The sequence below is a fragment of the Topomyia yanbarensis genome, chromosome 1 (genome assembly GCF_030247195.1).
Source record: "Topomyia yanbarensis strain Yona2022 chromosome 1, ASM3024719v1, whole genome shotgun sequence".
Taxonomy (NCBI): Eukaryota; Metazoa; Arthropoda; class Insecta; order Diptera; family Culicidae; genus Topomyia; species Topomyia yanbarensis.
In genome coordinates this window covers 212,265,252-212,288,774 of record NC_080670.1, presented here as the reverse complement: position 1 = coordinate 212,288,774, position 23,523 = coordinate 212,265,252, and the positions used below count along the sequence as shown (strand labels likewise).

General features: G+C 37.7%; 1 long non-coding RNA gene across 1 annotated transcript; it reads left to right on the top strand.

Annotated features, from left to right (window-relative positions):
• Positions 1-1,204: 1,204 nt before the first annotated feature.
• LOC131691563 (uncharacterized) lies at positions 1,205-16,922 on the top strand. The gene is made up of 4 exons (XR_009305802.1): positions 1,205-1,414; positions 1,503-1,665; positions 1,738-4,985; positions 7,333-16,922. It is a non-coding gene; the product is annotated as an uncharacterized LOC131691563 (long non-coding RNA).
• The last annotated feature ends 6,601 nt before the right edge of the window (positions 16,923-23,523 follow it).

The following is a 23,523-nucleotide window of genomic DNA, read 5'->3' as shown; positions in this document are numbered from 1 at the left end:
AACTAAAAAATCTGCAAATATCTGCGTCATCGAAAAAATCTGCAGCTAAAATTAAAAGTCTGCGAATTTGCAGACATGTTTTCAAATCTGACATCTCTGCGCACCACCTTTTATTAAAGTGTGTAAAGATTTATTTGGTACAGCGAGTTTTTGACAGCTTCCAGACAAAAAAAAACAAACCTCTCATTCTGCCAGATTTTCAAATTTTAGAAGCTGCTACATGCACATTTTGGAAATGAAAACTAAAATGTATACAACATTTCGATGACTTTGAGGTCGCTTTCAAGTGCCAGATTTTGCGAGACATTTTCTTTGAAAAATAGTGGCCACCCCTGCTCTGAAAGAAATATATTGCGACGAATCGTGCGCCGAATAGCGCTACGAATCTCCTTTGGAAAAGTACGGACAATACACTCAAATTTAAATTAAGTAGAAAGTTGAAGCTGGCAACTGGGAATGTATCGCTAAGGGACTTTGGCTTGTTTGCCTCCCGAAATACCTAACCTCAACCGGTTTTTGCAGTGCAAAATGTTTTGTTTTCCTCGCGAAATAATTCGGCACCTTTCTTTTTTAACGGAAACGGCTTTTCACAAATGCCTGTTTGCGCATGTCAACAACCTAGCATTTTTCTTCCTCTGAATTCCATATTAAATTTGCAAAAGGGCGAATAAGATATGTAAACAAAGTTTTATTTTGATGGTTTCTATTAATTTACTATAATTTCAAAGCAGAAAACAATTGAAATTACTTCTACGAAGGGTAAAAATTCACATTAGCGCATATTTTTCATGAAATTCCACTCTACAGCAGACTAATGAGCGAAACAAATTTGTTTACGAAAAACAGTTTCGCCCTTTTGACGAATTGATATTGAATTGAAGATGAAAAATCTAGGGTAGTAGTGTCAAAAGGCAGAATCAGAGCACGTGTAAAATAAATGTCGTAAATCTCGGTAAGAATAATTACCAACAATTGTTCAAAACTTCCTAGGTACAGTCCTGCATATCTTTTTTCCTATTCAAGGTTCACCTGTCGTGCGCCAATCGGGCTACCTGTGAATTGACAACCTACCGGCCGGTATTACCGATCGGCGTTAGTATTGGTGCGAGCTTCTACCTGCCGTTTGCTGAATAACCCAACCGGCGGTGTGGTGATATAAAAAGCCTATTGCGGCTCGTAGTCAGCATCATTCGGCTTACAAACGAGAAACAGTTCGCTTCGTCATTGCTGTCCGGTGATGAGCTTTCTCCGTGCTATTTTATGCATTGGAAAATTTAATTGTAGTGTAAAAAGTAGCGACACGTTAAAATGTGAATAGTGCACAGTTCTGTGGTGATGAGCGTAGCTCTAGTGCGATATGATACTACTACGGTTTTAACGAGTGGATGTGCAGGAAAATCACTTGCAATCGAAAGTAAGTTTTGGATTTTTTAAAACTCCATGTGTTAAAGGAAAGAAGGATGGAAGATTATTTTTAATTCTAATTTTACAACCATTTATAGTGCATCGTGTCGTGACAAAGAACCGAAATTATTTAGCGATGAGCGATTTTCGCAATTTTCAAACCATGCTGTTTTTCGGCTGTTCAAAATGGCTGCCACCTAGCATTCCATTGATCCAGAATGATCTGGAAAAATTGGTTTGCGTCTGTATGCGTCGGCTCGGGTAAGTTTCGCTTTGTTTAATCTTGTACCGTACGTTAACCACGTTTTTATGTTTTTATAAAACTTTTTACAGAATGTATTAATCTAATCCTGAACGGCGAATATTCCGGCCGCTTTTGCAAATCTGTACTACATTAACCGGCTCCAACGAAACACGTACCAGAATATGGACACAATCGTTATTCTAAGAAGCCACGTTTTCATCATTTTTTAATGTATAGCTCGATTGTCGGATCCGTGGAGCGAGTTTCGTCCACGGAAGGATGGAAAATGGTGCCTTTGTGCCGGATGCGTAATGCAAATCGTGTTATCAGAGCGCCGCTTTCCAAGGATTCCAGGATTGATTTCTAACTGATTTCGAGTATGAAGGTACAGTTTGTATTATTATTTAGTTTAGGGAAATTAACTGAAAATAGGTTATTACGACTAAGAACGACAATAATCGGTCATAATTGATGAATTGCGAGATTTTATTTTCCAGTTTTGACTTAGAGGTTTCTCGTAAGGTTAGTTTGCAAAATATTGTTTTCTTTAGTATTTTCGTAACCACGCTTCTCTTTGTGATTCTTTTTATTTTTGAAATGAAGCGAATGCTTAAGTTAAGTAGGGCGTCATAGGGAAGAAAAAGACATACGACTTACATATTGCAAATTGATTTGCCTCTTTTGCAATAAGTCTCATTAGGTTATTATCAAAAAGTAGATGACATTATTTTTGCAAAAGCAGAAAGTTTGTGGGTGGCTGAAATCTAACCATGTTTTCTATTTCCTGTTTGTATGTCAACTGCAAGCAAAGTACGACACCAGCCTACTGTGGTAATTCTACTTTAATTTTTTGCAGATGTTTCAACACGTGATATTATCACTACGGAATATTATTTTTGCCCTTCTCTTGAAGTCGTCATCATATGACCAAAGGTCGCATGAGTACGCGTAGATTGATTCAACCACTGAAATTTCGGATATGTTTTAGAAATTCGTTTTTTGTTTAGCATATTTTACACTTACTACTGCTTTAGTTGCGTGATATTATCACTACGGAATATTATTTTTGCGAAAATATATTTTTAACCTGAGTTGTGACACTTAGTTCGTGCTTTAATCCCGAACTGTCCACTCGTTGGACTTACATATTGTGAGCTTGGCCTCAAGAAATGTTGTTGATTTTAATTAGATTCAAATTTCCTCAAGAAGTCGTCATCATATGACCAAAGGTCGCATGAGTACGAATAATACTGACTACTGTAAGTTCTTTTTAAGTTCTATTTCTATTATTTTTGCGGGAGCAGATTTTGTTAATTGATCACTGAAATTTCTCAATATTTTCTATTTCCTATTCGTATGCGAACTGTCAGCGAATTGCGACACCAGCCTACTGTGATTTCTTTCAAATTCTATTTCAATTTTTTTTAACGAAAAACAGCAATGCTTTCGATGCGTGATATTATCACTACGGAATATTATTTTTGTGAACATTTACGCCTGCTTCGCTTAACATCTATCCGGTTCGAAGGACCAAATGTTGGCACTTGGCATGAGTTAATATTTCCCCGTTTATGGGGAATTTTTTCTGCCATGATAAAACATGGTTTCACTTAACATTAGTGGAAACTTTCGTTTACTAAATTTTAATCGAAAGTAATGTTCGTTTTTATTTCTTCCTTTAACAATTATGGCTAATTCTAATTTTAGCACTCGTTGCTGGCTATTTTCTCTTTTATCCAGTTATAGCTACTAGAGCAAGTGACCTACTGCTGCCGCTGACACTCGTTAATTTTCACAATAGAAAGGGCAAAAATAGCTCGCTAGTAGTAAGAACAAGGCTAGAACACCTCCGCTGTAAATTCTTTTTAAGTTCTATTTCTATTATTTTTGCAAACATACCATCTCGATTCCACTACTGAAATTTCTCTATATATTTCTATTTACAATTCGTATACGAAAAAAACAATGAATTTGTCGATCTCTTCAAAACTAGGTCGTTTTAGAATATTTGACAGAAAGCAGATAACCAATCACTGAAATTTCGGATATGTTTTAGAAATTCGTTTTTTACCCCAAAGAAAGCAACCGCTGAAATTTCGAAGAAATTCTATAGTTTATCCTAGTTTGAGTGAATCTGTATCGAACCGTGATATTATCACTACGGAATATTATTTTTATGTTTGAAAATTTCTCCAGAAGTCGTCATCATATGACCAAAGGTCGCATGAGTACGAGGAATATAGAAATACCTGCACCTGTAAATTCTTTTTAAGTTCTATTTCTATTATTTTTGTGAAAGCAGAAAACAAATGCCAATCGTTGTAATTTCTCAATATTTTCTATTTCCTATTCGTATGCGAACTACGCGACAGGGCACCAGCCAACTGTGATTTCTTTCAAATTCTATTTCAATTTTTTTGCGAACCAGTGCAAGCAATTTCTTTTGACACGTGATATTATCACTACGGAATATTATTTTTGCCGTTTGAATATCAAACCACTGCAGCTTCACAATATTACAATATGCATTACAAATTTACGGGATTGAGATCTCTTTAAGTCGTCATCATATGACCAAAGGTCGCATGAGTGCGCGTAGAAAGAATAAATCACTGCGATTTCGGATATGTTTTAGAAATTCGTTTTTTGACTTTATTCAATTGACAAACTTCTCGACATTTTTTTGGCAAGCTAGAATTAAATACATTATATTTGGTATTTTCTGCAAGCTTTCAATATCGATAGTGCATTTTTACAATGAAAATGCATTGCAATTATCTAATACAATTATAATAAGTCTCATGCTCCGATTTATAGCAAACTATCGAAATTTGATAAAATGCAAACGCGATCCGCGGTCGAAATTCAGCTGAAAAAAAAAAATAGTTTTGTTAGATTTAATTCGATTTTTCAAAAAGTCGTCATCATATGACCAAAGGTCGCATGAGTGAGTACAACACTAGAACACCTTCACTGTAAATTCTTTTTAAGTTCTATTTCTATTATTTTTGCAAACATACCATCTCGATTCCACTACTGAAATTTCTCTATATATTTCTATTTACAATTCGTATGCGGGAAGGCAATGAATTTGTCGATCTCTTCAAAACTAGGTCGTTTTAGAATATTTGAACGAGAACGGATGACCAATCACTGAAATTTCGGATATGTTTTAGAAATTCGTTTTTTAGCCAAGTTAACCAATCGCTGAAATTTCGAAGAAATTCTATAGTTTATCCTAGTTTGCGACAAACTGCGTTCGAACCGTGATATTATCACTACGGAATATTATTTTTGGTCGAAAGATTCTCAAAAAGTCGTCATCATATGACCAAAGGTCGCATGAGTGCGAGATACATTGAACTGTATTTTTGTACCACTGAAATTTCTCAATATTTTCTATTTCCTATTCGTATACGAACTTGCCACTGGACAAATTCCTTATTTAGAATTAAAATGATTAAATGAATTAAAAAGAATTTTTAAAAATTTCTTTCACCCGGATGATAAACAAGTAAATTCATAAGCCGGAAGTACAACCTATGCAATTTACGGTTTCCTTATCGGAAGCTGAACCTAATTTGGAAAGAGAATAGAAAATAAATGGGTTAGTCGATAAAGGATACTTCACTGTTGGTGCTTGTAGACTTCAAAGGACTTCTTTTTTCAGCTATTTATAAACGACTGCTTTATTTACAAATTCTTAAAGCTATATAAACAAATTCCTAATCTAACTATTCACCTTCCTACTTAGCTCTAGCTATCCGCCCTTCTCGCTCAGTCCTACCGTGGTGTGTTTTTTATTCCCTTCCGCCGTCCATTCGGTACGGCCGACAAATTAAGTCCCTGCCTGTTAGACTGTTTGAGGGTGAGTAAACAATTTAAATCCTAAACTCTTTGCGCGAGTTAACCGAATCAATTCTATATCTTAAGAATAATCACTGAAACAGTTTCACCGTAAGTTCTTTTTAAGTTCTATTTCTGTGATTTTAACAAAAACAAGATTTGCTTAATCACTGAAATATCTCGACACATTCCATTTCCTACTCGCATGCGATCTGTCAGTGAAGTACGGCACCAACCTACTGTGATTTCTTTCAAATTCTATTTAAATTTTTTTAACGAACAACAGCAATGCTTTCGATGCGTGATATTATCACTACGGAATATTATTTTTGTGAATATTCACGCCTGCTTCGTTCAACACTTATCCGGTTCGAAGGACCAAATTTTGGCGCTTGACATGTGAAACGGAAGCCCAGAAAAGGCACTAAGTTTCACTACTTTTGTTTACACACACTTACATACATATGGTCGAATTTTCTTGATGCAACACGGCGCACCCGGTTGCGCGTGCTAATAATAATTGTCTGACCACACGGACGCGGCCGCGCGGGAGCTACTTAAAAGACTGGCCCACTGACTGTAATTTTCGTACGCAAAAGACTTTTTAACCACGCGGATTTAGGTCACTTTCGCGCATCTCTTAGAGAGAGAGAGATGCACGAAGTGATGGTCGTTTTTGTTTCTCCCTTTTACACTTATGGCTAATTCTACTTTTAGCACTCGTTGCTGACTATTGTCTCTTTTATCCAGTTATAACTACTAGACCATGTGACCTACTGCTGCCGCTGACACTCGTTAATTTTTACAATAAAAAGGGTGTTGGGGCAAAATTGCTCGCTAGTAGTAAGAACAAGGCTAAAACGCCTCCGTTGTAAATTCTTTTTAAGTTCTATTTCTATTATTTTTGCAAACATACCATCTCGATCCCACTACTCGAATTTCTCTATATATTTCTATTTACAATTCGTATACTTGAAAAGGCAATGTATTTGCCAGTCTCTTCAAAACTAGGTCGTTTTAGAATATTTGAACGAGAACGGATGACCAATCACTGAAATTTCGGATATGTTTTAGAAATTCGTTTTTTAGCCAAGTTAACCAATCGCTGAAATTTCGAAGAAATTCTATAGTTTATCCTAGTTTACGACAAACTGCGTTCGAGTACCTTCTAATTACATATCTTGTGCAACCAAATCAAAACCTACCGAAACAGGGCTGCAGCTGACCGGGCTACGTCGATTGTAGGACTTCGGACGAGAAACCACTCGCACTTTCTACTGTTAGAATTGGACTACCATGTATATTCAAAAAATAAGATTTATGTGCAAATTTTCTTAATAACTAATAAGGTTTGTTCAAAAAAAAAGAGAGAGACAAAAACTCTAGCTTTACATTAATGATATACTCATGGTTCAATTCAAAACTGTTCACTCTTTGACAGTCACATGCATGTGCAGCAAAATAGTATCATTGGAAAAGGAAAGACATACGACTTACATATTGCAAATTGATTTGTTTTTTTTGTGGATTGCGTAATTACCTAGGATCAATATTTTTGGGAAAATCTAATCCGATGGTTCTATTATGATTGAAATTTCCTCAAAAAGTCGTCATCATATGACCAAAGGTCGCATGAGTACGAGTACTTTTTCACTCATACTTTTAATAAGTCGTGCTTAGTATAGCCAAATCAACCAATCACTGAAATTTCGAAGAAATTCTATAGTTTATCCTAGTTTGATCTTAATTGTGTTCGAACCGTGATATTATCACTACGGAATATTATTTTTGGTAGAAGATAGAAAGTTTCTCTAAAAGTCGTCATCATATGACCAAAGGTCGCATGAGTGCGGGACAATTGCACCAGTCACTGTAAGTTCTTTTTAAGTTCTATTTCTATTATTTTTGCGAAAGCAGGAAACAAACCAATCATTGAAATTTCTCAATATTTTCTATTTCCTATTCGTATGCGAACTGTCAGCGAAGTACGACACCGGCCTACTGTGATTTCTTTCAAATTCTATTTCAATTTTTTTGTGAACGATAGACAGCAAATGTTTCAACACGTGATATTATCACTACGGAATATTATTTTTGCCCCGCGAAAGTCACAATATTACAATATGCATTACAAATTTACGGGGCTGAGCTCTCCTGAAGTCGTCATCATATGACCAAAGGTCGCATGAGTGCGCGTGGAAAGATTCAACCACTGAAATTTCGGATATGTTTTAGAAATTCGTTTTTTGTTAATATTTGGTACAATTCGTGCTTGGCGATGGTTCTGTAGTTCATTTAGAACCCAACCGACCTTAAATCCACAATTGTTCATTCCTTGCCAATCGTACGCAGCTGTGCTGCATTCAAGTCATTGGGAAACAAGACATACGACTTACATATTGCAAATTGATTTGTTTCGATCGAACCAACAATATCGAAATATGACCAATCATAAGTGTTTGTTGCTGATTTTGATTGATGCCTCACCGGCACGAACCCGGTCTCGAAGTACCACTCACCGTATGAACTACAGCATTGGCCCAAACCCAATGCCGTTCTTTGAGGTGTGATATGTGATTTATGAAATTAAACACATTCTACTTGAGTGTCCGGAAGGGAACTGATTTGATTTTATTTCACATTTATTAACAGAGTTGTTTAAACCTCGAGCTGGTTCCGTCGATTTGCTGATTCAAGCGCTTTTAGCCGCTTGCCGTTTCGTCGCCATCTCCATATGATGATGACGACGATAATGATGATGAAGAATGCACCGTCCAGAGAATACGATGCGACGTCGTGTGCGCTGATAGTATTTTGTATGATTACGTCGTCTCCGAACGGCCACATCGTGTAGAGTTGCGTACTTCGTTGAAATTGGAGAACTGTTGCAGAGCGATGGCGGCGCGCATACTTTTTATGGCCCTCCAATGCGGATGTTTGTGGTACCCGTTTATGCTGAGAACGGGCATTTCGATTGTTTGAAAAACGCTTCGATTAAGCGCTTTTCGTTTGTTTGCTGCAACATTGTCGTGGGGTGGTGCTTTACTTTGTGTCACACCAATAAGAATATTACCAGTACAATGTCTATTGTTCTAAGCTCCTCTACTCCTACATGGTTCACTATATGTGGTTCTGTCTCGAACCAACCCATATTTTTTGTTTTTAAACTCGTTGGTCGCTTGCGCAGATTGTCGCTGATTTTTAGCGTTTTTCACCACTGAGTCATTGCAATCTCTTGCCCACAGGTTCTTACTTTGTTTATCATTTGCTTACGGAATCGTAGATCTTAGATAATAACTATTGAACGTTGGTTCTCGCCTCTGTGGATTTCGTTGACCCAGCGCTAGCGATTGTCGCGGTGATTTTCTTCACTCGAACGATCGGGCGCTGAGGCTCGTGTAAACGTTCACCATCGAAGGGGTGCCGGGGCGACTCATTTTTGCCAGCATACAACTCCGATTCTACCACTGAAATTCGCTATATATTTCTATTTACAATTCGTATTCGAATGAATTTGCCAGTGTCTTCAAAACTAGGTCGTTTTAGAATATTTGAGCAGCAGCAGATAGCCAATCACTGAAATTTCGGATATGTTTTAGAAATTCGTTTTTTAGCCTGCCAATCACTGAAATTTCGAAGAAATTCTATAGTTTATCCTAGTTTGAGTGTGTGTTCGAACCGTGATATTATCACTACGGAATATTATTTTTGGTAGAAAGTATTTCTAAAAGTCGTCATCATATGACCAAAGGTCGCATGAGTGCGAGACAATTGCACCAGTCACTGTAAGTTCTTTTTAAGTTCTATTTCTATTATTTTTGCGAAAGCAGGAAACAAACCAATCATTGAAATTTCTCAATATTTTCTATTTCCTATTCGTATGCGAACTGTCAGCGAACTACGACACCAGCCTACTGTTATTTCTTTCAAATTCTATTTCAATTTTTTTGCGAACCATTGCAAGCAATTTCTTTTGACACGTGATATTATCACTACGGAATATTATTTTTGCCTCGCGAAAATCCGACCACTGCAGCTTCACAATATTACAATATGCATTACAAATTTACGGGACTGAAATCTCTTGAAGTCGTCATCATATGACCAAAGGTCGCATGAGTGCGCGTCCATCAGTGAAAGTTCGGGTATGTTTTAGAAATCGTTTTTTTTTTGTTTTAAATATATCTTATTTTGTTATGGTTCCGTTGCGTGCTATTAGCACTACGGAATATCTCTTTTTGTGTGAGTAAACTTGTAACCCGACTTATACTACATATTTCGTGCTTCAATACAAAACTGTTCACTCTTTGACAGTCACATGCATATGCGCTGAATTCAAGTTATTGGAAAAGAAAGACATACGACTTACATATTGCAATTTAATTTGTGAAGAACGTAAGCTTGCCTTCGAGTAATTCATAACCAGGAAGAATGTTGTTGGTTCTTATTGGACTTTAATTTTTTCGAAAAGTCATGACCAAAGGTCGCATGAGTACGAAAAATAAACACTGGAATAGTTTTACTGTAAATCTTTTCAGGTCTATTTTTATTATTTTTGACAACATGCAAACTTGATTCAACTACTGAAATTTCTCTATATATTTCTATTTACAATTCGTATACTTGAAAAGGCAATGTATTTGCCAGTCTCTTCAAAACTAGGTCGTTTTAGAATATTTGAGCAGATAGCCAATCACCGAAATTTCGGATATGTTTTAGAAATTCGTTTTTTAGCCAAGTTAACCAATCACTGAAATTTCGAAGAAATTCTATAGTTTATCCTAGTTTGAGACGAACTGTGTTCGAACCGTGATATTATCACTACGGAATATTATTTTTGGTAGTAGATAGAAAATTTCTCAAAAAGTCGTCATCATATGACCAAAGGTCGCATGAGTGCGAGACAATTGCACCATTCACTGTAAGTTCTTTTTAAGTTCTATTTCTATTATTTTTACGAAAGCAGGCAGTTCTATAAGACTGACAATTTCTCAAAATGTTCTATTTCCTATTCGTATGCGAACTGTCAGCGAACTACGACACCAGCCTACTGTGATTTCTTTCAAATTCTATTTCAATTTTTTTGCGAACCATTGCAAGCAATTTCTTTTGACACGTGATATTATCACTACGGAATATTATTTTTGCCCCGCGAAAGTCCAACCACTGCAGCTTCACAATATTACAATATGCATTACAAATTTACTGGAGTAAGATCTCTTGAAGTCGTCATCATATGACCAAAGGTCGCATGAGTGCACGTAGAAAGATTCAACCACTGAAATTTCGGATATGTTTTAGAAATTCGTTTTTTCACTCTATTAGGAAACGCCGGTAGCTGGCTGGTTAGTGAACTTTCGCTTGCTGCTGTTTAGAATTGGAAAGACCATCCATCCTTCTTCATTTTGGCGGATGGTTTCTCAAAAAGTCGTCATCCATTATGCGTTCCAATTTTTTTTTATTTGAACAACTGACACTTCTTAGAATAGCTTACTAGTTTTTGTCTATGCAATCTAAGTGTAAACAGTCAGCATTGCGAAGCGTTTGGATAGTGCGAACGAACGAAAAAAGCAAGTTCTTTTCAAGTTCTATTTCTACTATATGTACGGCTGAAAATCACTAAAAATTCTCAATATTTTCCATTCCCTGTTCGTGATCACAGAAGTTTGTCACTGGCCTGCTGCGATTGACTTTGTATTCGCGTTATTTTTATTTCAAAATGGTTCATCGTTCTATTGCTATTTGATTGAAACAATTCCAGCTCAAACGCAATGATGGATTCCGGAATCGAAGATTGTATTTCAGCGTGATTCAGACAGGAGTCTTTCCGAGTTCCTAATCAAATTTGTGATTTTCAATCACATTTCGTACCAGTGGGAGCTATGAATTTGTCCGTCTCTTCAAAACTAGGTCGTTTTAGAATATTTGCCAAAAGGCTAAGGCTAAGAATTTGTTCTTCTCTTCAAAACTAGGTCGTTTTAGAATATTTACTCTAAAATAATTGTTATTTTTTAGCACTGTGAATAGGCGTCAAATTGAAGGTGTCCGATGTTTGATCGTAACAGCGAAAGCAGTAAATACCAATCACTCTAATTTCGGATATGTTTTAGAAATTCGTTTTTTACCCATCGTTTGCCAAGGTAATGCTAGGAATAAAGGCTAGCTGACCCACAATGAAAACGATGATATAAAATAAATTAAAACTTCGGAACATTTGAGACAATAAACTCACCAACGCTTTAGGGTGGCAAATCCGGATACGGCTGCTGCTACCGTCGATCCTCGATTCCCGAGGGAGTTTTTCTCTGGTTAAGTGAAAGTAATGATTTTTAGTGTGGTAGAAGCTTTTTTTTAAATGAAAATGATCCTACTTGTCCGGTTGCTCCGGCTGAACTGAACTTTTATTTCTAACTTTATTTCAAAAGTCCCTGGTGTCCAGTTGTTAACGCTGACAAATGCTATGCCACAAGCGCCTGCTCCAAGCGGGAGAGTGACTGTTGCAGACGTTGTTGTTGTTTCGCCTGGTGTAGGGTTCGAACCTTCATATATCGTCGCGGGAAAATTTGTGCTTTTAGTTCTAAAGTTTTCCCCGTTTTTCTATTTTGCGGCGTAGATTTCCGCGAATTTCTTATTTGTTTACTTATATATTTGGCCCTGCCTCTTCAAGACTGACGTATCTAACCGAATTACGGATTCTTGCCTACAATCCTAGTCCAGTCTCGTAGGGGTTCATAAATATGCGGTTACATTTGTACCGATTTCTAAGATTTTATTACTATCCTAAACGCAGAGAAAGTGATAAGGAAAAATCAAAACTAGCTAGTCAGACCGTGCCATATGCTTATGTAAATTAGGCGCGGGAGGTTGGCAAAAAGACAGAGTGATCTTTTCTCCCCTGTTCTTTTCATTCCATTAATAGTACTGAAGTGTCAAGAGAGGGAACCGGTTTGATTTCAAAACCAGCCCTGCGGGCACTCTCAGTTCGCTCGCCTGCTTCGGTGGGGAAAAAAAAGACATACGACTTACATATTGCAAATTGATTTGAGTCGGAAAAAGTTCCCCTAGTATCTATTTAAATGAAACGAGCGGCTTAGCATGACCCGACGAACAAAAAACATACACCACCAACTACTACTAATACTAATGTTAACAAGTTTGGAAGGTTTTTTCCTACTTTACAAAAATGTCAAACGCTAACTTTCGTTTTACAACTCACCAGACTAAATGACCCGACCGTCGAGCTAGATATACATCCAGCCGAGTCGGGTTTTGCTAGGGCTTAAAAAGACATACAACTTATATATTGCAAGTTTATTTGGGCCGGAAGAAGACCACCTATGGATCGTGACAGCTTTTGTTAAGTTTTAATAGTGTTGTTGATTGGTGAATCAATCAACGGTTTTATCAACCACTTTTCGAGGCAGTGGGAACGCCTGAACTAGCCAGAAGGGCTCTGCTGGATTTCTTTCGATTAACTTGATACGGCCTTCCCGTAAGACTAGTTAGTTTGCTAAAATTGAAATTTGTTTTTATACAATTCTTCTTAGTTAATTAGCCCTACGCGCTACTGTCTTTACCGTATCCCCGCTGTAAGCTCTTTTTAAGTGCTATTTCTATCAGTTTTACGAATAAAAATTACATTCTCAATATTTTCTATTTTCTACATGAACCTGCGAACTGTCACAGCGGCTTACCTCCGGCTTGCTGCAATTTCATTTTAATTTTCCCGCTCTACTATTCGCACGGGTTATCGTTGTGTTCACATACGTCGTTTAGAATATTTACGCCAAAATATTGTTTACCTAACACTGCTGTTTTTGAAAAACTTCCAACACCTCAATTAAAACCCAAACTAGTACGTCTTGCGTAGGCGTCAAATTGAAGTTGTCCGCATGTTTGATCGTAACACTCTTTATCAGCGAAAGCTGTAAATACCAATCACTCCAATTTCGGATATGTTTTAGAAATTCGTTTTTTACCCATCGTTTGCCAAGGTAACGCTAGGAATTTACGGTCATCGGTTTCTGAAAAAAACGACTCAACCACTGCTATTGAAAAAAGCGACTGATTTATTTTCATATTCTTAAAACTATATATACAAATTCCTAATCTAACTATTCACCTACCTACTTTTGGATATTTGATAATTTAAACGCAAGGCTGTTCCCTTGTTGGTAGTTTTTCATAATCTGCTTTATTCCATTTAAAAATCTTACGTGCTAACCTAGCTAACCTGACTTAAACTATTCTATGTAAATCAAAATGGGAGGAGTCAGTTACAATTTCAAAGTACATAATTATGTACGGGTAACGTAAAAAAGGGAAAACAAATCAATGAATAAGTATGGGTGCATTGGTTGCTATCGGTGCTTTTGTTTGGTTACGCAAGGCTGTTTATTTGTCGCCTCAGCATAATAATGACCTAGTGAGAATGTTGCTATAACAAGTGGTGCGACCCAGAATGGTTTAACTGGAATGCGCCCATCTGGTTATGCAAGTTGGATTTGAAAACGATCGTTCAAGTAATTTACGATCTGTGGGAAAATATGAGTGTGGCCTCGTTTCAAGTGGCCTGACTAAAGGATATGTTAAATCTGGTTTTTATGACCTGTGACCTGAGAAGGATTCACATTGGTGCATGTAGGGATTGGTTTTGTGGGAATAATTTGTGATGCTAGAAAGTAAGTCCGTTACACTACTTAGTCCTAGCTATCCACCCTTCTCACTCACTCCTACCGTGATGTGTTTTTTATTCCCTACTGTTTTAGGGTGGGTAAACAATTCAAATCCTAAGCCCTTTGCGCTGGTAAACAAATCAATTCTATATCTTTCGGCGCGGGTAAAATTATCTATTTGGTATCGGTCTAGACCGGATACCTTTATGTTGGATTTTTTCCCATGACCGTCGCTAGATCACTTTATTATTATTTTTTTCTTGCCTACAATCCTAGTCCTGTCTCGTAGGGGTTCATAAATATGCGGTTACATTTGTACCGCTTTCTAAGATTTTATTACTATCCCAAACGCAGAGAAAGTGAGAAGGAAAAATCAAAACTAGCTAGTCAGACCGTGTCATATGCTTATGTAAATTAGACGCGGGAGGTTGGCAAATAGGCAGAGTGATTTTTTTCCCTGTTCTTTTCATTACATTAATAGTACTAAAGTGTCAAGTGAGCGAACCGGTTTGATTTCAAAACCAGCCCTGCGGGCACTCTCAGTTCGCTCGCCTGCTGCGGTGGGGGAAAAAGACATACGACTTACATATTGCAAATTGATTTGAGTCGGAAAAAGTTCCCCTAGTATCTATTTAAATGAAACGAGCAGCTTAGCATGACCCGACGAACAAAAAACATACAAAGTTTTTGTACTCACCAACGCACGCTACTAGCGCCAGCATTTTATTTTAATTACTTCCCTTTTTCGTATTAAAAATGTTAAAAAGTTTGGAAGGTTTTTTTCTACTTTACAAAAATGTCAAACGTTAACTTTCGTTTTACAACTCACCAGACCAAATGACCCGACCGTCGAGCTAGATATACATCCAGCCGAGTCGGGTTTTGCTAGGGCTTAAAAAGACATACAACTTATATATTGCAAGTTTATTTGGGCCGGAAGAAGACCACCTATGGATCGTGACAGCTTTTGTTAAGTTTTAATAGTGTTGTTGATTGGTGAATCAATCAACGGTTTTAGCAACAGCTTTTCGAGGCAGTGGAAACGCCTGAACTAACCAGAAGGGCTCTGCTGGATTTCTTTCGATTAACTTGATACGGCCTTCCCGTAAGACTAGTTAGTTTGTTAAAATTGAAATTATATTTTATACAATTCTTAATTAATTAGCCCTACGCGCTACTGTTTTACCGCGTCCCCGCTGTAAGCTCTTTTTAAGTACTATTTCTATTATTTTTGCGAATAAAAATTACATTCTCAATATTTTCTATTTTCTACATGAACCTGCGAACTGTCACAGCGGCTTACCTCCAGCCTGCTGCGATTTCATTTTAACTTTCCCTCTCTACTATTCGCACGGGTTATCATTGTGTTCACATACGTCGTTTAGAATATTTACTCCAAAATATTGTTTACCTAACACTGCTGTTTTTAAAAAACTTTCAACACCTCAATTAAAACCCGAACTAATACGTTTTGCATAGGCGTCAAATTGAAGTTGTCCGAGTGTTTGATCGTAACACTCTTTATCAGCGAAAACAGTAATTACCAATCACTCTAATTTCGGATATGTTTTAGAAATTCGTTTTTTACCCATCGTTTGCCAAGGTAACGCTAGGAATAAAGGCTAGCTGACCCAAAATGAAAACGATAAAATTACTGCTACTCAAGGATATAAGTTCTCAGTAGTCTAACATGGACGTAAGTTAGAAAAATTACTAATTTGTTTAAATTTTAAAAAAAACTTATACTACACTACGTCAAGTCTTTGTCAAGTGCAGAACCTCTCACAGTTAACCACATGCGGAATGTGGCACTAGGTTCGTATGTCTAATTAATAGTATTATCGTTACAGTTGAAACCTGGAAAATCTCACCAGCGACGATCGTTTTTTCTCTTGTTTACTGCTAATCTATGATGTCGAAAGTAGTGCATCATTGTACGAATAAAGCGCACAACATCCGACGTGATTGCATTGTTTAGAAACAGAGAAAATACGATTGTTGCTGGTTGGATTTTTCAGTTTTCAACTGCAACCAGAATACTGAAGTGTCAAGTGAGCGAACCGGTTTAATTTCAAAACCAGCCCTGGGGGCACTCTCAGTTTGCTCGATAAACATATGATTACAGCTTAAAAGCCAACTGTCAAAATTCTCTTTGAAAGTAAATTCCGGACAAACCGTTACTCGCCAATCACAGAGATTGGTAGTAAACAAAAGAGAAAAATTTTCTCTTTCATTAACTGCTATGAACTGTGTTTAGCCAGTACCCGGTCAAACCATTCGGAATTTGATTCGGAATCCTGAATGGAGTCAGTATGGATTCCAAATCAAATGCAACAACCGATTCTGAAACCGATTGAGTCGGAATCGGTTGTTGTATTTAATTTGGAATCCATACTGACTCCATTCAGAAAGCCGAACCGGTTCCGGAATGAGTTTAACTGGGTAACGGTTTGTCCGGAATTTCCTTTCAAAGAGAATTTTGACAGTTGGCTTTTAAGCCGTAATCATATGTTTGACGAGATATGTAACGACGACCCAGTTAAACTCATTCCGGAACCGGTTCGGATTTCTGAATGGAGTTATTATGGATTCCAAATCAAATGCAACAACCGATTCCGACTCAGAATCGGTTGTTGCATTTGATTTGGAATCCATAATTACTCCATTCAGGATTGATGATGAGACGGTAATGCCACAGTAGATCCGTTTGTTCTTACTTTCGAAATTATACCTGGCTACCTTGCTGACGAATATTCCTTTCCTCTTGTTGTTTAAGTACTCTGGAGTTGGTATCACTTTGAAACTTATAAAAAAAGAAAAATATTTACAAAGGTTATCCCACGAACAAAAAACATACAAAGTTTTTGTATTCATCAACCCACGTTATCAGCGTTAGCACTTTATTTAAATTACTTCCATTTCTCGTATTAAAAATGTTGAAACGTTTTCTTTGAACAGCTTTTCTTTTTTCTTTAAAAAAGTGTCAAACGTTATCTTTCTTCACTAGACTAAATGACTCGACTGTCGAGCTGGAGTCATGAGTGCCACACTTAATTGTTTTGGATTTGGTTTCAGTGGAGAGGTTGATTTTTGGGTTTATAATTTAATGACTCGGCTTGGGTGAGATCGTGGGAAAGATTAAAGATGGAAAGATTGGAAATTTATCATTGGCTTTGAGATGAATATGGTATTGAATATAGTACAAATTTTATTTCGGCCGGAAGAAGACCACCTATGATGATCCTGACAGGGTTAGTCACTTTTTTTTTTGGTTTTTAGCTAACCCAACCCTGCGGGCACCCACAGTTCGGACACTGTTACCCAGTTAAACTCATTCCGGAACCGGTTCGGATTTCTGAATGGAGTCATTATGGATTCCAAATCAAATGCAACAACCGATTCCGACTCAGAAGCGGTTGTTGCATTTGATTTGGAATCCATACTGACTCCATTCAGGATTCCGAATCAAATTCCGAATGGTTTGACCGGGTATGGACTCGCCTGCTTCGATGGGAGAACAAGACATACGACTTATATATTGCAAATTGATTTGCCTCTAGTAAAATGTTACGAGCGGCTTAACATGAACCCACGAACAAAAAATACAATACTGTGGCGTCTTATCCCGACGGTGGCTACTGGTTTTATAAACGATGTGTTAACGCAAAAACACAATTATAGATTTAAACTTTCTTACGTTTATTAACGATATAAATCCCTAATTACTTTGAACCCTGAGTACAGAATGATCACCGTATAAGTACAAGACAGCACGACGCATCCGGTAGCGCGAGCCAAACACAACAGACCTCTGACGACTGCCCTCCAAAAGTGGGCACAAAAGACTTTTATTATATCGTCTGTGTAGCCTTTTCTCTGAGAGAGAGTCTCAGCCCTAAACAAAACATTTTTCTTCGCTCGCTCATTAGTTCATTATGATGGATTGAAATGGATGGGAAAATCTGGCTTGGACTCTGGCATCACACCAGAGCCGAAGTATTATGTCAAATCGAATGCTTAAAACAGAGACAAAAGCACAAACTAACTTTTTGCCAGCCAACGGAAGCTTCACTCACTGATGCTTTCTTTGTAAAATAGCGTCTACCCACGATTTCACTTTTATGAGTTTCACTTTACAGGACTTTCTGGAATTTTGATCCACCACTTCACTAACATCCGGATTGGTAGGACCATTCTATGTTCGCCAGATTAACCAACACATTGTTTTCTGGTAGAGCCTCCATCCTCACCCACTGCCACTTTCGCAATTAACCGGTTTCATGTTGTGACGTCGTGCTATCCATTTGACGTCCTCCTCTTGCTCATAAAGTCATGTAATTTTTATGGCCTATACCGAATGTTGAAATGTAATGTAAAATGCTCAAGAATTCAGGCAGAAAAAAGACATACGACTTACATATTGCAAATTGATTTGGTCCGGAAGTAAACCACCTATATGGACCTTGACACTTACGATTCTGGTGTGCTGGTTCTTTGTTTGTGAAACGTCCTAAAACCCGCTACTCTGTATGAGGATCCTAGACGGACAGTCGGATAGAGATGGCTGGTTGTATGATGGTATAATTTCTTACCAATTTCGAATTTAATTCAGCCACATTTTGATTTTGGAATCCGTGAAAGAGAGATAATTTTCCATAACTCGTCATCCAGGTTCATTACTGACGTGGAGAGAGCTACAAAGTAACGTGGAGCCCTCTGGAAACCGATTGGTGGATAGAACCGTATCACTCAGGAGACAGCAAAAGATCCATCTTTCAGCTCTTTAGCTAGTATGATTGATCGCTTGCCTTCTTGAACCTAATAATAACGCTAATAGTAATATTAGTACCCATGGACCATTGGACTCACACTTACCCATGGACCCACACGAGAAAGAAATCTTGATTTTTCTGCTTTCTTACTGTTTAACGGAAGAGAATCGGTTTAATTCCAGAATAACACACACCAACCCTGCGGGCACTGTCATTCTCACTCTGCTTGGATAGGGGAAAAAAGGACATACGACTTACATATTGCAATTTAATTTGCCAGCCAAGTCAAGTATTTCTTGGCAAACTGTGAAATCTTCTGCGTTCTAGCTTCCTCAAGGATTTCCCCGCTGCATTCTGTGGCGAGCTATGGCACTTACATTTCGAAAATTTGGGCTTAAAAACACATACGACTAATATATTGCAATATTATTTGGTCCGGAAGAAGATCACCTATGGATCGTGACAGTTTTTTTTGTTAACTTTTAGCCGAAAGCTCCCGTTTTTTTTTAAATCTGGACGGATAACTTACTTAAATCAGCTCTTGAGGTTTTATCGGGACTAGCGTTTAATTTGTAGTTCTGCATTTTAAAGCGAACCGGTTTGATTTCAAAATAACACACCAACCCTGTGGGTACTCACAGTTCGGGTGGGCAGCATTGTAGTTTCCTCCACCTGTCATAATGTTCTGATAGGTGGAAGGAAACAAATCGAATAGCGGTGAAGCTATTGAACTTACATTAATTGCGCTTGAAAACATTTAGTAGTAGTCGTGCTATTATCACTACGGAAGATTATTTTTTGGTATACGATTGAGAGTTTCATAAAAAGTCGTCATCATATGACCAAAGGTCGCATGAGTGAGAGATATTTAAACCATCCACTGTAAGTTCTTTTTAAGTTCTATTTCTATTATTTTTGCGAAAGCATAAAGCAAACCAATCGTTGCAATTTCTCAATATTTTCTATTTCCTATTCGTATGCGAACTGTCAGTGAACCACAACACCAGCCTACTGTGATTTCTTTCAAATTCTATTTCAATTTTTTTGCGAACAGTTGCGGGCAATTTCTTTTGACGCGTGATATTATCACTACGGAATATTATTTTTGCCCCGCGAAAATCCAACCACTGCAGCTTCACAATATTACAATATGCATTACAAATTTACGGAGCTGAGATCTCCTGAAGTCGTCATCATATGACCAAAGGTCGCATGAGTGCGCGTAGAAAGATTCAACCACTGAAATTTCGGATATGTTTTAGAAATTCGTTTTTTGGCTTTGAGACTATCGATTCGTGTCTGCCGTCATAATTGACTTGATCCTTGTAGAGCACATTTTGGCTTTATTGCTGTTAAAATATGGTTGTCTATGCCATATGTATCCACGAAATTTTCCAGAAGTCGTCATCATAAGCGCACCTAATTCAGAGCGCTTTCAGCAAGAGGAGAGTTGTAGCCTATACTTACGAATAAGATTGTCGATGCGATTCATCAGCATGAGGCGTTTCTATCGGTGAAAAATTCGAAAATTCTTAACATGCAATTTACGTACCGCGAGCCTAGCGCAGCGCTCGACAAAGAGCTAGATATTGTGTTAATTAAAGGATCAGTTTGAAATAAAAAACAGACTTGAAGAGGTCGATAATATGCTAAACTCTTTGCCTTTCCAATTTAGCTATGCTTTCCCGGTTAGTGAATTTGGTCGGAAAAAATTTCTCTCGGTACAAGTTTTCACCGAGCTTCTCGGTAGTTTTTTCTGCTGGGTATCACTTCGAGTTATGTGACATGTAAGCTCTACTATTGATTTTGAAACTATATAAACTTTTCTATATTTTAATAATTTTACGCTTTTATTTCTAATTCTTCATGTTAGTTTTGGATAAATTTGTTCTAATGTCAAGCTTTTCCAAAAGTCAAAAATTCTTAGATAAATCTGCTTTGAGGCTCGAGTTTAAAATTGTTCAAAATTAATAAATATAACTCTTCTCAAAACTATAACTTTGCAACCTGAAAATGAGTACTTCCAAAGTTCGACAGTTAATATTTACACTTTGTTAACATTCATTCGTTTTCAATTCACTATAACTTAAAACAACACTTTTTCAGTGACGTTACGCGTTACGATGGCAGGGGCGGTATCCACCGCACCAGCCTACTACGATTGTATACGTTTTAAATCCTTTTCCCTATTGTTCCGTCCCCAAATCAAGCGAATTTCTCCACAAGTCGTCATCATAAGTGCACCCATCTCGAAACGCTTTCAGCAAGAGGAGAGTTGTGGCCTACACCTTACAATAAGAGGTACAGATATTGGGGCCGTTAAAGGACCAGTTTGAAATAAAAATCCGATATGAAGAAACCGATAATCACACTATCCCGTTTAGTGAATTTGGTTGGAGAAGATTCCTCTCGGTACAAGCACTGGTAAGCACTATTCAATTGCAGCGCTCAGTAGTCGTTGGTTGTTAAAACTGGCACTAAGTTAGTTTCTTTTGGAAGAAGAATGCTCCTGGCACTGTGCCAGTATGTATTGTGTATTTACATTTTATAATAGAAATATTTTGTTTAGCGATCGAATTCGTTTATTCAGTCAGATGATCGCATCTGTCATCTATTTCTCATTCGTGGTGCGTCGTAAATAAGTTCCAAAACTTCTTACGGCTGTAGCCACTTATAGCTTCCTTCCTAACCTTTATCTCTATCAACGACTCCGAGCTGCCGCTCGGATTTACTCTACCCAATCCATATGGATTTTACAGTCTTTAGCTTAACTGCGTCATCTCACGAATGACTTTAATCTTTGAGGTTTCCATCGTGACAATGTTTCATTCTACACTTAGTTCTATTGCAAGACGATGGTTCGTGTAGCCTACGCTGCGTCAGCATATACAGTCCATACGAGATGTTTATGTCGATAATGATTACCGAGTATTTGATACAACCACAACAGTACCATCACTGTAAATTCTTTTTAAGTTCTATTTCTATTATTTTTGCGACAAAGAAGTACACACCCATCACTGAAGTTTCTCAATATTTTCTATTTCCTATTCGTATGCGAACTGTTACGGAAGCGTGACACCCGCTGCCTGCTGCGATTTGATTCGAACTCGTTTTCGAACAAAATTCTGCAAACTTTTCGAACCGTGATATTATCACTACGGAATATTATTTTTGCACTAAAAGTTTTTTGTTTATAAAATGCATTAAAAATTTACGAAACTAAAATCTCGCAGTGACCGTCATCTAATCAATAATCGTAGTAGCAAGTAAGACGTAGGATTGTAGTACTTGTGTAAAAGAGAAAAACATGACTTTGTAGTTCGATTCAGGAACAAGCCCAATTTTTGTTTGCAACCATTGTACTATCTCAAATTCTTCTCGTAGTAATTTATATTTAAAATGTTCATAGAATAAGGATAATACTGTTAATAAATGATTATAAAAATTCTGAAGCAAAATCGAACGTTGTGTTTATATACGTCTTAAATATGTTGCAATTAGTATCACAATAGCCTTTTTCAGCCAGATATCTGCATTCAGTTGGCAGGAGCTGATCGCCGACTTTGACAGGTAAGGTTGAAAACTGGCCCAACCGCTAAATTGTGTTTGGTTTCTCACTAGACCGATGTAGCATTCAGTGCCTGAGTCGTCAAACAGGTAATGTTTCTTTGTCCACCGCAATCTACTATTGTCTAATCTACGCGTAATTTTAGTTAAATCTGGTAAATTGTTTACAAAAAGTAAGATTAAATCTGGTGGAATAGTATCATGCACACATTTATTCAATAGGTTTTCTGCGTAGACTATTGTTCTACGTGACTGGAGACGAGTATCATAAAACCAGTCTCTGATCATACTTCTTATCGGCCGACTTTATGTATTAGAGAAGTGTTGAAGAAAATTGGCCTACAACACCTTGACTATTCGTTTGGTGGGGTTCTGCTTGACTTGATTGTGATAAGATAACCTTTAGCTGATTCGAGAGGTCGCTGTCTCTTTCTTTTCCCTATTCTAGCTGAGGGCAACGTACGGTCCGAGGAACGAGTATCCGTGATTGCTGAGTAAGATGTTCGTAAGGTCGTGAGGCTGGCGACAGTATTTTTGTCATGCTGGCGTATTTTGGATATTTGCCTAACCGAGAGGAGTCTCCTTCAGAGCCCAAAGGGCTGGGCAAGGATCCGCGGGGTATTGATGCTACTGCGTTATGGTAGGTTATTGCTGGGTCGTTGGGAGCCCTTCCCCAAAACTTGATCCGCTGGTGATAATTGTTACGTGGTGTTGAGTTGGAGCCTCCCCAATGCCCTGGTTGGGAATTCTGCTCCAGATGAAGATAGAATAGGTTTTTGTCTCAGTTAGTCTCACGTCCGGGTGAAGCAGAAGGCCCGTGGTTGTTGTACAGATTGTTATAGTTGGGACGCTGTAAATCCCTCCAGCACACGATCCTAATGTGTTAGAGTGCACCTTGGTGCGTGGGTGATAGCGGTTTCCTGGTAGTTACTTGGGTCGCAAAATTTGTGATCGTGAATTCTGTTCGGTTAGTTGCCAAAGGTAAGTTGTTTTCGTTGGGCCACGAGAACCC